At 45.2% G+C, this 13,478-nt stretch overlaps 1 pseudogene; it reads left to right on the top strand.

Annotated features, from left to right (window-relative positions):
* Positions 1-13,478, top strand: part of LOC111960874 (V-type proton ATPase subunit B-like) — a 28,404-nt pseudogene that overhangs the window by 14,530 nt on the left and 396 nt on the right.

The raw sequence follows: 13,478 nt of genomic DNA, 5'->3' as shown, positions 1-13,478 counted from the left end.
TTATACTCATATGCCCAAACATGGTATGTTATTCACCCAGATCCCTATACTCACTATGCCCAAACATGGTATGTTTATCCCCCAGATCCCTATACTCACTATGCCCAAACATGGTATGTTATCACCCAGATCCCTATACTCACTATGCCCAAACATGGTATGTTTATCACCCAGATCCCTATACTCACTATGCCCAAACATGGTATGTTTTTCAACCCAGATCCCTATACTCACTATGCCAAACATGGTATGTTTATCCCCAGATCCCTATACTCTATGCCAAACATGGTATGTTTATCACCCAGATCCCTAACTCACTATGCCCAAACATGGTATGTTTATCACCCAGATCCCTATACTCACTATGCCCAAACATGGTATGTTTATCCCCCAGATCCCTATACTCACTATGCCCAAACATGGTATGTTTATCACCCAGATCCATATACTCACTATGCCCAAACATGGTATGTTTTCACCCAGATTCCCTATATTCACTATGCCCAAACATGGTATGTTTATCACCCAGATCCCTATACTCACTATGCCCAAACATGGTGCACACAGATTCAACACTATAGAACCAAAGAACCAGATGCATTGCTTACCTGACTGCTCAATTATGGATAAACACAGCATTTCGTTTTTTCTCTAAATTGTTTATTAGTTGGGATGAGATTTTTGATGTACCGATTCCATGGTACGACTCAAGATATATAAAACGACTCAAGATTCAAGACTTCGTGCTTTTCAGTTAAAATTATTGTACAGAATTCTTGCCACCAACAAAATGTTGAATATTTAGAGCATACAATCTCGCAGCTCTGCATATTTTGTTGTGAGGATACAGAATCATTAGACCATTTGTTCTGGTATTGCCCTCAGGTTGCCTGTTTCTGGACTCAGGTTCAGGAATGGTTGAAAATGCATAACATTAATCTGAAATTGACCTTAGAAATAGTATTTTTGGGAGATCTGGAGTGACCGGGTCAGTCAATTACTAATATACTAAAACTCTTAGTAAAAGTATTTATCTTCAACTTGCAATCTGTGGAATCTATTCGATTAGATAGATCAAATCAAATCAAATCAAATTTATTAGTCACATACACATGGTTAGCAGATGTTAATGCGAGTGTAGCGAAATGCTTGTGCTTTTTAGTTCCGACAATGCAGTAATAACCAACAAGTAATCTAACCTAACAATTCCACAACTACTACCTATTACACACACAAGTGTAAAGGGATAAAGAATATGTACATAAAGATATATGAATGAGTGGTGGTACAGAATAGCAAGATAGCGCATGCAAGTATAGATGTATAATAAGGTACTAGGTAATAGACATAGAGTATGAGATGTAAGAATACGTATGTAAAATAATAGTGGCTAGTTTAAAGGAGTGTAGAATAGATTATTACATAAGATGCAAGATGCAGTAGATGATATAGAGATACAGTATATACATATGAGATGGGTAATGTAGGTATGTAAACATTATATTAAGTGGCATTGTTTAAAGTGGCTAGTGGTACATTTTTACATAATTTCCATAATTCCATTTTTAAAGTGGCTGGAGTTGAGTCAGTATGTTGGCAGCGGCCGCTAAATGTTAGTGGTGGCTGTTTAACAGTCTGATGGCCTTGAGATAGAAGCTGTTTTTCAGTCTCTCGGTCCCTGCTTTGATGCACCTGTACTGACCTCGCCTTCTGGATGATAGCGGGTGAACAGGCAGTGGCTTGGGTGGTTGTTGTCCTTGATGATCTTTATGGCCTTCCTGTGACATCGGGTGGTGTAGGTGTCCTGGAGGGCAGGTAGTTTGCCCCCGGTGATGCGTTCTGCAGACCTCACTACCCTCTGGAGAGCCTTACGGTTGTGGGCGGAGCAGTTGCCGTACCAGGCGGTGATACAGCCCGATAGGATGCTCTCGATTGTGCATCTGTAGAAGTTTGTTTGGAGTGCTTTTGGTGACAAGCCAAATTTCTTCAGCCTCCTGAGGTTGAAGAGGCGCTGCTGCGCCTTCTCACGACGCTGTCTGTTGTGGTGGACCAAATTCAGTTTGTCCGTGATGTGTACACCGAGGAACTTAAAACTTTCCACCTTCTCCACTACTGACCCGATCGATGTGGATAGGGGGGTGCTCCCTCTGCTGTTTCCTGAAGTCCACAATCATCTCCTTTGTTTTGTTGACGTTGAGTGTGAGGTTATTTTCCTGACACCACACTCCGAGGGCCCTCACCTCCTCCCTGTAGGCCGTCTCGTCGTTGTTGGTAATCAAGCCTACCACTGTAGTGTCATCCGCAAACTTGATGATTGAGTTGGAGGCGTGCATGGCCACGCAGTCGTGGGTGAACAGGGAGTACAGGAGAGGGCTCAGAACGCACCCTTGTGGGGCCCCAGTGTTGAGGATCAGCGGGGTGGAGATGTTGTTACCTACCCTCACCACCTGGGGGCGGGCCCGTCAGGAAGTCCAGGACCCAGTTGCACAGGGCGGGTCGAGACCCAGGGTCTCGAGCTTGATGACGAGTTTGGAGGGTACTATGGTGTTAAATGCTGAGCTGTAATCGATGAACAGCATTCTCACATGGGTATTCCTCTTGTCCAGATGGGTTAGGGCAGTGTGCAGTGTGGTTGCGATTGCGTCGTCTGTGGACCTATTGGGTCGGTAAGCAAATTGGAGTGGGTCTAGGGTGTCCGGTAGGGTGGAGGTGATATGGTCCTTGACTAGTCTCTCAAGCACTTCATGATGACGGAAGTGAGTGCTACGGGGCGGTAGTCGTTTAGCTCAGTTACCTTAGCTTTCTTGGGAACAGGAACAATGGTGGCCTCTTGAAGCATGTGGAACAGCAGAACTGGGATAAGGATTGATTGAATATGTCCGTAAACACAACCAGCCAGCTGGTCTGCGCATGCTCTGAGGACGCGGCTGGAATGCCGTCTGGGCCTGCAGCCTTGCGAGGGTTAACACGTTTAAATGTTTTACTCACCTCGGCTGCAGTGAAGGAGAGCCCGCAGGTTTTGGTAGGGGCCGTGTCAGTGGCACTGTATTGTCCTCAAACGGGCAAAAAAAGTTGTTTAGCCTGTCTGGGAGCAAGACATCCTGGTCCGCGACGGGGCTGGTTTTCTTTTTGTAATCCGTGATTGACTGTAGACCCTGCCACATACCTCTTGTGTCTGAGCTGTTGAATTGCGACTCGATTTTGTCTCTGTACTGGACTTAGCCTGTTTGATTGCCTTGCGGAGAATAGCTACGACTGTATGTAATGAAACCTAAGATTACCTGGGGTACCGATGTAAGAAATAACACATAAAAAAACAAAATACTGCATATTTTCCAAGGAACGCGAAGCGAGGCGGCCATCTCGTTTTGGCGCCGGATGTAAAGATGATTCAAATTGTATGTTTAAAATCACAGCATAGTTGAAAGATATATGGTGCATAGAAATCCGAAGAGGGTGGCCAACAGAGATAAATGGGATGGGCTGAGGGAAGGGTTGGGATGTGGAATTGGAGACAAGTGGGAGTGGAGTTGCTGGGTGGGGGTTAGAATGACGGTCAAAGATAAAAGTAAAATTAAGTCAAAAGAAAAAGTAAGTTTGAATGACACTGAGGAGCAGTGCTGTTACAGCTAATACCTGTTTGCACGAGGCTGATGCCGCGCAGGTGTTTGTACACATGCATATACACACACTCTCATTCAAATGCACACACGAGCAAATACACGGACACACACATATACTCACATGTAAATAGTGTCATACATGCACTCAAACAGATACAGTTGGCCTTGCTGTTATGCTTTTTGTTGTCCTTGATGTCTTTTGTTTTTTTGCTTTGTTGTTTTCGGTTTTCCTTTGGCTTTGTCTTTTTTCTCTTTTGTTAATTTTTATGGTTGTTGGTGTGTGTGTGTGTGGGGGGGGGGGATCTCAGATGGTTGAGGAGCAGCTCTTGGGGGAACTGTGGAGGGGATCTTGGAGGGCTAGTGGCCTGGGGGTTGGTAGCTTGGGCCGGTGGCTGATAGGTCACAGGTTCAGGTCCCCATGTTTTACCTTGTATGAGATCTGTCGACGTGCTCTTGAGCAGGGCGTTGACCCTGGTTGCTTCTGTGGGTCTCTCTTTAAGGGAGTCTGTTAGATGACAGATGTGATGTAGATGTTTTGTGGATTCAGTGCAAATAGATTGTATGTTTTAAATATGAAATAAAAAAACTAAAAAAGTTAAGTTTGTCTTCATCATTTAGTGTCACGGCTTTCTTCCTGGGATGAAGGAGAGGACCAAACTGCAGCGTGGTTAGTGTTCAACATGTTTAATAAGACGATAAATGGTGAACATCAACAAATAACAAAAATAACAAACGTGAAAGCCGAGACAGTCCTATCTGGTGCAGAACACAAACACAGAGACAGGAAACAACCACCCACAATCCCCAWRACAAAACAAGCCACCTATATATGATTCTCAATCAGGGACAACGATTGACAGCTGCCTCTGATTGAGAACCATATTKGGCTGGACACAGAAACAGACGAACTAGACACACAACATAGAATTCCCACCCAGCTCACGTCCTGACCAACACTAAACAAGCAAAACACATAAGAACTCTGGTCAGGACGTTACATTTAGGTTGTCTAATTCTTCGTATTATTTTATAATTTGTGGGAAGAATGTATTTCTTATGTCAGAATATCTGTCACAGTTTGACAGAAAATGCAGCTCTGTCTGTATCTCTTCCTGGGGGCAGAATGAGCACAGCCTGTCCTCTCTGGTCAGCCAGGTTTGCCTGTGATGACCATTCTCTATGGCTAGGTTGTGTTCACTGAGTTTGTACATAGTGCTTTCCTCATTTTTCTATCAGTTACAGTGGTCAGTCTGCCACCATGTACTGTCTGTTTAGAGACAAATATTATTGAAGGTTACTTAGATTTTTTGTGATTTCTTTCCAATAGGTGATATATTTTGATTTCTATTTTGTGATAATTTGGTTGGGCCAGATTTTCTGAGTGCTGTCCTTAGGCTTTGTTGGCTGGCTGAGGGGACTCTTCTCTATGGTCACCTCTTGGCAGTTAAGGGCTTGGTAATGGTTGGATTGGGGGTCACTTGTTTTAAAATTATTATAACATTTGGTGGCTATTTTTTAGATATTAATCAGAAGATTAGGGTGTGTAGGATATAAATGTGATCTTATGTTCGATAATTTGGTAGGAATCCAATTTGACTTTTGCTCAGGATATTGTGTTCACTGAGAAAGTGCAGTAATCTGCTGTTCATGATGGCGCAGAATATTTCCTCTCTCTAGATCTATCCTCCCTTCAACGTTCTGCCGTCTCTCTCTCGTCTGATGAAGTCAGCCATCGGAGAAGGGATGAAACGCATAGACCACTCGGATGTCTCCAACCAGCTGGCACACACACACACACACACACACACACACACACACACACACACACACACACACACACTGCTCAATAACGTTCAGCACTTCTGCTAGTAAAATCTGTGATCGTGTATGTTTAGCCCAAAACTGACATTTGTTTAGCCCACATATCTTATGTCTAAAACGTGTATGAGAGAGGTCGATAGAGGCAGTCTATTTAATGTTAGTCATAAACGTGTGATGTGTATCTGGGCTCCACCCAGGATTTACTCAGACAGCAGTCTTCACACATGCATGACATGATTTCGCAGCGCTTCGTAATACGGCAGAGTCCGGACGATCAACACCTTCTAATCAACCAAAACATCCAATCATGAATATAGGATAGACCATACAATCCAGATGCCACTAGACTCACATCTTATACACCTTTGTCTATAGTAAAGACACATCCCGACTGACCCCATAACAACATCACGATTAGGACCAACGAGCCACTGACACGAAAACTAACATCTACCCACCGCGCACTAAACCCGACTATCAGATTAGAGCCATAAGGGAGACTAGACATCCTACCACCACGCACTGCCAAATAACTAGAGAAATTACGATGCTTCATATGATGAGAGCGACCGACTCAAGACACTATCTATCCTCTCCCTTCATCTCTCACATTCTTACGATCGTCTTCTAGCTAAGTGACTCAAGCTTAGAACATTCCCACTGTAGGATTTACAGTTTGATTCTATGTCTGACCACGGCTGAACTTAAAACCTCAGGGTGTATATGGACTAATGTTCAGCAGCCCCCCCCCTCCTACGCCATTAGCAAGACCCATAAAAGCGGAGACTTACGACCATCCTACCACAGCTGTCGCCACTCACACTCCTTAGACTAAGCTGAATGATGAGTGAGGACAACAAATAATCGAGACATGAGAGACGTCTGTAATCCAACATCTCACCCGGTCAAGCCCCAGACCACAATTCAGACATTTTAGCACAATCCGCAGGGAGACTCAAGAGTCACACTTACAGCACCTGCAGAGCTAGACAGCTATATCTGCAGCGAGAGATGAGAAAAGGGAGGAGAAAGACAGCAGTTTGACACAAGGAAACACCCGGTTCCACAACTTATACATACTCCAAGATTGATGAGCAACATAGGTAACAAATGGGGAGACAGAAACATGCTACTGAAAAACGAACCACATAAGCTGAAGGCGAAACAACACGCTGGGTAGTCATGAATGTTGAGAGGCAGGAAGAGGAAGTGTACTTATTAAACATTCTATTTCGATCTACCCAACAAGCTCCATCATATCAATTAGTTCCATACTCACTATCCAGACTCTACACTCCACTTACGGCCATAAGACACGTGCGTAAGACAAGACATTCTAACAACTCCCAACGACAGGAATTGTTTTTAGATTGCTAATAAGCCAATACAAACTCCAGATTAGAGCAAAAGCTAGAGACTAGACACATCTAGCCCACACGCAACACCAACTAGCTCAGAGCATTTAGAGCCACGTACACAGCCCACGACCTTAGACATCTACCACCCACTAATCAGGATCTAGACGTCAGAAGGAAGCTCACACTAGACACAATAGTAAAGGCAGCCGCGCTTTGGAGGCTTTTTGTTAGATTCGGACATTTCACAGCTCTGTGACTTACAGAAACCCAACCTGGTGATTAAGTCAGCGCATTCGACGTTATCTAAGTTCCTTGTCAGAAATTAATTAGTGTGGGTGGGCTGCGGGCCTGCCTGGTCAGGGCTCCGGGGAGAGGGGCGCATCGAAGCCGAGATTCTCTAGATCAAACTCAAAAGCCGCTGAGCGTACGACTAAAGTGAGGAACCTAGGCCACCCACTACCCAGCTTATCCTGGGAACGCAAATAGTCTGCCCCATCAAAAGACCTCATATATCTAAACTACAGGAAAACCGAGGAAGAGGCGTAGTACGTGGGTATTCAAACTGAACAGCCTGGAAACGGATCCCCCAACTTCTCGCATTACCGACTTGCAGACGCGATAATGGGGAGCCATCTAATCATTAGATGCCCTCATCTACCCCCAACCTTGCCAGAGCAACGTCATCAGACAGTGCAATACAAGCACAGAGCCATACACTGCCAAGGGACGAACTAGCATCTACCACCCACCGCATACAGACAAACGTAACGCAGACGACTGCTGATATATCACACATACAGGTTACCAGGACTATAATTCGAGCAGGAGTACATAGACCATCAAGGGAGACAGAGCACCATCAGCGCACGACTCACACACTAATGAAGAAATGTTAGGAGACATGAGAAGTGCAGACGTTAGAGACATTACCACTTCCTCCTGCCTTGCAGAAAGGCGACAGGCAGTGTCCTCACTACCCCTATGGTCGCATATTACGACTGCAGACTCACACGGACATATTATAAAGCTAGACCACACCTTTTTCTGCTGGCCTCACTACCCTGAGTGTAATCTATGATTAATTAGACCTGACCGAGAGATTACAAGGGGACAGAATCTTTACGAATATTCAAGGGCTAGGAAGCGGCCCCACCGCACTGTATGCCTCATGCTACACTCTCTAATTCCATGCATGCCAATAAGGGAGCAAGCTCTTAGGAGGGAGAGAACTTCACATGACTACTCTGAGAAACCTGGGAAAGGCCAGCCCAGTCCTGACGCACAAATAGGTTGAACAAGCTCATTATCCCCAGTATTGATCACAGAGGGCCAATGAAAGTGAGGAACTAACATCTCAGAGTAAGACGCACACTCGTTTTTTTATGTTCTCTCTTGTCTCTCCCTCTCGTCTCTGTCGTCTCTTTCTCGTATGTCTCTCTCTCAGCTATGGTGGTCTCTCATCGTCCCCGAATTCTATCAACATTCACGGATTACGCCTCTACCTACCTCATGGGAGACCACTTAATTGACATGTGCCATGACATAGAACAAAACGGTTAGGCAGCAGGTGTGGGTGTCAGGATGTGTGGCCGATGTGTGCTACGTATTGCAAAGCGATTAGAGTGTGCGTCAAGTATAGAGAGACTAGACAGCCATCTGTGTGAGCACACAGGATGAACCTTGGTGGAAGTGACTTGTTAAGAGAGGCCCTTGCCAGCAAATCCAAGGGGACTGCCGAAGAGCACCCAGGAGTTAGATGCAGAAACTAGAACAGACGAATTGGTGCCAACGCACTGAGTGAGCGGATTCGCCAGATTTTTTTGCCCCACTACAACACTTTCATCCATATCTGAATTAGATCCACTTAAGGGATTGGGCTTCTACAATCTAATAGGCATACTCCTCTCCCAATAATCCACCAGGAACACAAGTAACCCTTTAACACTGCTAGAAGGACACGAAATATGCCACTATATGGTCCTATTCCACAAGTAAATAGCTTGAATTAGCAGCTACAGCTAGAAGACTAGGAGCATTTGTGTTTACCAGTTTTCCAGATGTGCAAACTAGTCAACTTATTTTGTTACACTCACATTTTTAGATCGCCATCACACGACACATAGACAATGATAGGGTATCCGCAGAAAAGGGGGTGGATGAGAACAAACGCTAATGGTATCCAGAGTGCGACGCCTTATCACTGATTTCAGCGCTCCAAATTTTGATCATGATACCGCCATTCAATCATAGCGTGAATGACCTCAGACCGAGTCCTTCATACCCAGCATGCAGCAAAGGATAAAATAGAGTCGACAAGTATAGAGACACTTTTACTCTACTATTTCATGATGACCATCCTACCTCCCCCTCAGCGCGAGGCACTAGACTACCATCAACATCTCCTCTGGTCTCCATCTCTCTCCCTCGCCCACCCTCATCAATATAGAGACGATAAGCGAACTCAACACACTCCTACTGACCGAAGCACGTATAGTCTCTATTTCGCTCTGTCCTGAGCGTTGGTATTTTTCCAAAGAGATGACGAGAAGAACGAAAGAGAGCGACACATAGAATCGGGCTCATCTGACTGCTCATAAGCTCACGATTCATAGCGCGAGATAAGGGGGCAGCTGAGAGGCGGTGTAGGCCACGGGGTAACCGACTATCAAGATTAATTAGATGCGACGATAGCAGAAAGTGACTGTCTAGTACATCCATAAGCGGCATCTTATCAAGAGCATTCACAGCTAAGGGTATGACCTAACAGAGTCCACAGCTGGTACTCATAACGCGTTTGCACAAACCTAGCGTGTAATGTTCCCTTACTGATATAAAGAATTCATGAGCTCAAAGACAGGAGATGATCCGACATGATAACAACTCTACTACTGACGCAAGATTTACATACACAGTCACAACTCTGGACTGCACTAAACTTATAAGCCATTAAGAGGTGTAAGACAATCACCTATTACAGCAGTAAAAAGCTATATAAGAAGGTGGATCATACATTCTGTTACTCACTAAAACTAACCCAAACACGATGGAGTAAAAATCATAAAGAAAGGATATGACAGGAACGAATGCGAAACTAGCTACTAAACGTACGCGAATAGTTCGCTGTCTACACAACTATCGCAGATTATATTTGTCCAATAGGTATAGAAGAGGAGATAGCTACATCCTCATCTACGTATAACTTGCAAATGAGATGAGTGATTTTTTCTACAGCTTGAGGGGCTACTAGACTCCAGTACGGTATGTATTGTGAAAAGAAGGAGATCTTGAACACTTCATTCTTCAGCTCACAATAAAATCCAGATGTACAACTAACGAGCCTCTTAACCACACTACCCACTTCAATCATATTATGCACACAAATTAGAGAAGCGCAATTAACAACTGGTATAAACACTCACACCATGAGCATGTACTTCAATGAGAAGATAAGAGCCATAGGCACAGGGTAAGAAATCTGGACATTACACCTCATCTAGTAATAGAACGACCCATGATGCAAGCATTAGAGCCATAAACGTAGAGGAAGCGAATACACACACATCAACGCACCTACGGTTTCCAGCACAATCCGACTATTAAAACACGAACCGTAGACTGGAAATGATATACTAAGAACATCCACCCATCACAACAGAGCTACGGAATATCATAACAATAGAGCCACATAGAAGGGAGGACTACGCAGACACCTGTTGCTAACGCAGTCTCTCAACTGACTTAACACCAGGACTTCAAGATGCATGATGTTTTTATCATGCGACACTAGACAATCATAACTTACCTCATACCTCACTGTACTAACTTAGAGCCATAAAGGAGACAAGACTACTCTACCAGACCGTACAAAAATTGCATTTTAGCGAAGCATTTCTTTACGAAAAATAATTTTTGCTAGGACTGTCCGGAAGTCGCACTTACTTGAGATGCCATACGGGACATTGTAGCTCAGTACTAATAATGAGACTAGACCTAGTCTCAAATACTCACCAAACCTCAATAGTGCCTAGATCAGATATTAGATGGCAGACCAGAGAGAGATATAAGGTACTACTCTCCATCTCTTACCGACGTATCTCATTAAGTAAAACCAGATTATGGCCATACCAGGTGAGGAGGGGATCATGCTAGAAATCTGACTCAATCAGCAGATTCAGCAATAGAGTATGAATAATAATGCATTTCGCCACACCCTATAAGGCGACCAATCACGACCAATCAATTAGAGCCAAAAAACGGGTTAGTAGCTAGACCTACACTACATAAAGCTGCTCCCACCAACTGAATCCAGCATTAGAGACAGCCCATTAAACGTGGTACGAGACGTAGACATCTACACCCACATCAGATAGAGCCATAAGGGCAGACGAGTACAACTACTACCCCATCTGGCATCATTACTTCAGACGGACGCACTAAGTGGGAGATAGTATCGACATACCGCGCAAACAGTTCATCTCTTGCTTCATTTACTGCCTCTCTAAAACAAAACATAACTCTGATAGTAGACTGACTTGCATGCATCTCTTAGTTTTAAAACAAAACTGTAGTTTCTAGGCACTAGACTAATTAGCAATGCTATGTCACACCAACCTATGGAGCATCCACTACAGGGATTTAGACAGCAGAACGGGAATAAGAGGCAAATCCGTAAGTTCGATGATTAGAAACGTCTAACCAACGTTATTACATTACATGAGCGGATTAAGCATACCAGGAGAATAACATTACCAGCCACCATTACCTATCAAAATCAGATTTAGATGTCAAGAAGAGCAGAACTCCACCATACCACTTTTGAAGGTGTATCTAGATGAGATCAGCTCAAAGGAGCTAAACATCTACCAAGCAACATCAGGGACCCGGTCTTAACAAACGATCGAAGTTCACCTGCTACAGCAATAAGGAGACTACCACAAATGTGTATAAAAACGCACACCACCAACTAGAATTGACGTCTAAACGCAACTCTTCCTCATAGGAAGACAATTTACACCTAGAGTGCCAACGATCAAAGTGGAAATCGCAACAAACAGGATCTACCACATACACACACCAAGACAAGCGTACATGAGATACTAACAATGTATGACCTAACAAGTGTTTCAACTCTTATTTCTTAGTTTTAGATCATTTATCGTGATGATCATTACATTCATCTAACGATACACAATAGAAGCATAAGGAACAGACTCTACACTGTTATTTTTCCAGGTAAGTTGACTGAGAACACGTTCTCATTCTGCGAAGCAATCCAGAACTGGGGAACGATAGATTTAAAAAGGCGCACCAGGAGAGCGGGAATGAATGCGCCAATTCGTGAAATGTTCAAATTTGAAATAGAAACCCCCACACAGCTAATAACAGTGAACACTTAACATAACAAATAACAAAATGAAACGATAACGCCAGTCATATCTGGTGCAGAACACAAACACAGAGACAGGAACACACCACCCACACCCCAACACAAAACAGGCCACCTATATATGATCTCAATCAGGGACAACGATTGAAGCTGCCTCTGATTGAGAACCATATCTGGCTGGACACAGAAACAGACGAACTAGACACACACAACATAGAATTCCCACCCAGCTCACGTCCTGACCAACCTAAACAAGCAAACACATAAGAACTCTGGTCAGGACGTTACAGTACTCCCTCTGAGGTGCGGGACTTCGAACGCACCCCTAAGAACTCAAAGAGGCTTGGTGGCAATCTGTCGCGGTGGCGGCTCGGCGCCGGACGAGGACACGAACCACTGCCACCACTGTCTTTGTCCCCTCCTTAGAGTCCTATTTGAGGTGGCGACCCTCGCCACAGACCTTGAGCCTAAGTATATCCTCCCCAAGCCGCCACATGAATTAGGAGGTAGGCTGCAGGCACAGAGAGGTAGCTCAGGACAGAGAGGCAAGCTCGGTACTAATGGAGCTCGCGGATAATGGCAGTTCTGACTAGAGTGGTCCAGCTTCCGGACTGAGTGGCAGCTCCGGACTGTAGTGGGCAGCTTCATGACTGAGTGGACAGCTCATGACTGAGTGCAGTCTCAGACTGGAGGGCGAGCTCATGACGAGGCGCAGCTTCATGACTGGAGGGCAGCTCCTGACCTGGAGGGCAGTCATGACTGGAGGGCAGTCTCTGATGGAGTGCAGCTCATGACTGGCGGTGCAGCTTCAATGACTGGCGGGCGCTTCATGTATGGCGGGCCGTCTCATTGATCTGGAGGCTCAGCTCATGACTGGGCAGAGGATGGCTCAGATGCGCTGGGCAGACTGAGGCTCAGTGGCGCTGGGCAGACGATGGCTCAGATGGCGCTGGGCAAGATGTATAGCGCAACGATGGCTCAGATGGCGCTGGGCAGACAGATGCTCAGATGGCGCTGGGCACGACGGATATGGCTAGATCGGCGCGTGGGCAGTAAGATGGCATCAGACAGCTGGCACCGCTGGGCAGACAGGATGGCTCAGACGGCGCTGGTCAGACGATGGCTCAGATGTGCGCACCAGGCAGCTCAGATGGTTGCTGGCAGAGCAGTTCAACGTTGGCAGCATGGAGCTGTGGGCAATGCAGCTACAGACGTGTGCTGGCGCAGACGACAGTGCAGGGCGCGTGGTCAGACGGCCTGAGCTTGACCTGCTGAAGGCGCACAGTATGT

The sequence above is a fragment of the Salvelinus sp. IW2-2015 genome, linkage group LG4q.1:29, assembly GCF_002910315.2.
Source record: "Salvelinus sp. IW2-2015 linkage group LG4q.1:29, ASM291031v2, whole genome shotgun sequence".
Classification (NCBI taxonomy): Eukaryota; Metazoa; Chordata; class Actinopteri; order Salmoniformes; family Salmonidae; genus Salvelinus; species Salvelinus sp. IW2-2015.
This window is presented reverse-complemented; position numbering and strand designations above follow the sequence as displayed.